The sequence below is a fragment of the Notamacropus eugenii genome, chromosome 1, assembly GCF_028372415.1.
Source record: "Notamacropus eugenii isolate mMacEug1 chromosome 1, mMacEug1.pri_v2, whole genome shotgun sequence".
NCBI lineage: Eukaryota > Metazoa > Chordata > Mammalia > Diprotodontia > Macropodidae > Notamacropus > Notamacropus eugenii.
The window spans coordinates 159,033,799-159,036,823 of record NC_092872.1 but is presented as its reverse complement, the minus strand read 5'-3'; the positions used below and the strand labels follow the sequence as shown (position 1 = coordinate 159,036,823).

At 36.4% G+C, this 3,025-nt stretch overlaps 1 non-coding gene across 1 annotated transcript; it reads left to right on the top strand.

The window, feature by feature from the left end:
* Positions 1-1,229: 1,229 nt before the first annotated feature.
* Positions 1,230-1,336, top strand: LOC140521949 (U6 spliceosomal RNA). The gene has a single exon (XR_011973207.1). It is a non-coding gene; the product is annotated as a U6 spliceosomal RNA (small nuclear RNA).
* Positions 1,337-3,025: the final 1,689 nt, after the last annotated feature.

The following is a 3,025-nucleotide window of genomic DNA, read 5'->3' as shown; positions in this document are numbered from 1 at the left end:
CTTTCAGATGTGTATTGTTGTTTAGTTGTTTCTGTCATGTCTGAGTCTTTGTGGTTCCATTTGGGATTTTCTTGGCAAAGATGGTGGAATGATTTGCCATTTTTTTCTCCACCTCATTTCACAGATGACAAAACTAAGGCATACAAGGTTAAGTTACTTTCCCAGTGTTGTATAGCTAGTAAGTTTCTGATACTAGATTGGAACTCATAAAGTTGACTTCCTGATTCCAGGCCCAATGCCACCTACCTATATGATTGATTTTTATTTAAGTCAATGGAAGCTACACTAACGAAAACTCAGTGCAACACCGAAAATTCAATTCTAAGCTAAATATGAGGGTGAATATTAAGGTTAAAAAAAAGGTGGCTGGAAGTAACTCAGCATTGCTTCAGAACCTGATTATCACTTACTTGTAGATCAAATAAAAGAATTTGGTAACAGCCAACCAAACTTCTAAGCTGCACAAATTTCCAGGTGTTACACCCAGTGAGCACTAGAAGTTTCTCCCACAAAGATGAAAGAAGAAAAAAGTGACCCTGAAATAGAACTCCAGCAAATACAAAAAAGTTCATAAGAGGTGGCATTGACCCAAATAGAATTATCTGAGCATATAACTTCCCTAACATGCTACAGAGTTTATACTGTCAGTTTTCAGTTCAATAAATCCCTCCCTTAGTAATTATAATGTACAGTCTTCTTTCATTTATATGGGCCTGATTTGTCTGTGGCCTTATGCAGATGGCTCCCAAATCTTCATTTCTAGTCCTAACTGTTCCTCAGAGCTCTAGCCTATGATTCCAGCTGTCTTCTATATAGCTACTCTGAGATGTACTGCAGAGTCCTCAAATTCACCATATCTCAAACTATACTCATCATCTTCCTCTCAAAACTGGCACCACCCCCCTAACATTTCTGTTTCACAGATTCTCCTAGTTGGAAAAGACCTGACCCTGGTTCAGGAATCAGATCTGATGAATTCAAGCAGGCTGTCCCATGATCATGATGGTTACCAAGACTTCAAAAGAATGAGGAATATCACAGAGAGATTGTTCTTCTGGTTCTTGTCAAATGTAAAATGCCTAGAGCAAGTCCTTATGCACATTGGATTGGTCCTTTTTGGAGAATCTATGGAAGAAAATGTGTAGGAATTGCCCAAAATGAGAAAATGTGGGTGGGTTATAAACTTCACTAATGAGGAAATTGCCTGCATTGATAAGAATGAAGATCTAGTGTTTCTTTGAGCACCACATATACCCAAAATGGAATGATACAGAGAAGATTAGCATGGCCCCTGCATAATGACGACACACAAATTCATGAAACATTCCATATTTTTTTTATTATAGTAACCTACAGTTTGATGAACCCCAAAACTCCAGCTTCTGGAATAAGAATTCACTGTTTGACAAAAAACAAGGTGCTGGGAAAGCTAGAAAATAGTCTGGTGGAAACTAGGCAAAGACCAACATCTGAAACCGTAAACCAAAATTAAATCAAAATGGGTACATGATTCAGATGTAAAGGCTGATACTATAAGCAAACTGGGAGAGCAAGGAAGAGTTTATCTGTCAGATTCATGGAGAATGGAAGAATTTATGATTAAATGAGAGATAGAGAACATTATGCAAAATGGATAATTTTGATTGTATTAAATTGAAAAGTTTTTGCACAAAGTCAATGTAACCAAGATTAGGAGGGAAGCAAAAAACTGAGAAAGACATTTTATAACCAGTGTCTCTTATAAAGGCTTAATTTCTAAAATATATGGAGGACTGAGTCAAATTCATACGAATACAAGCCATTCCCCAATTGATAAATGATCAAAGGATATGATAAGGTAGTTTTTGGGTAAAGAAATTAAAGCTATCTATAGTCATATGAAAAAATGCTCTAAATCACTATTGATTAGAGAAATACAAATCAAAAGAACTCTGAGATACCACATCACACCTATCAGATCAGCTAACATAACAAAACAGGAAAATGATAAATACTAGAAAAGATATGGGAAAATTGGAACATTAATGCATTGTTGGTGGAGCTGTGAACTGAACAAACCATTCTGGAGAGCAATTTGGATCTGTGTCCAAAGGGCTATAAAAATGTGCATACCCTTTTAACCCAGTAATGCCACTTCAAGGTCTGTATCACAAAGAGATCATACAAATGGGAAAAGAACCCACATGTACAAAAATATTTATAACAGCTCTTTTTGTGGTAGCAAAGAATTGGAAATTGAGGGGATGCCCATCAGTTGGGGAATGGCTGAGCAAGTTGTGGTATATGAATGCAATGGAATACTATTGTGTTATAGGAAATGATCAGCAGGCAGACTTCAGAAAAACCTAGGAAGACTTAAACAAACTGATATTGAGTGAAGTGAGCAGAACCAGGAGAACATTGTACATGGTAACAGCCACAGTGTACGATGACTGACTTTGACAGATTTATCTCTTCTTAACAATGCAAGGATCCAAGACACCTCCAAAGGACTCAAAATGCTGTCCAAAAGAACTATGGAGTCTAAATGTAGATTGAAGCATATTATTTGCTCCCTCTCTCTTTCTTTTCCTTTTTTTATTTTTATCTTCTTTCTCATGTTTTCTCCCATTTGGTTCTAATTCTTCTTTACAACATGACTAATGTGAAAGTAGGTTCAATATGAATGTATATGTACAGCCTATATCAAATTAAATAGTATCTTGGGGTGCAGGGAGGGGGGAGATGGGGAGAAAATTTGGAACTCAAAATCTTATGGAAGTAAATGTTGAAAACTAAACATAATTTAAAAAAAAAAAGAGTGAAGATCTGTAGAGTAGAAAGTAAGGAGATATCTGATCCCACTGGAACTGACAACTCCCTCTAAACAATGTAGATTGGGATCTTCTTCACAACTTATAGTATTAGAGGATTACTTAGAGTATTGAAAGGTTTCATAATTTGCCCAGGGTCATGCAACCAGTACAAATGTCTCAGAGGTGGAATGTTCCTGACTTCAGAACCTTTTTGTTCTCTGTGTCATGGT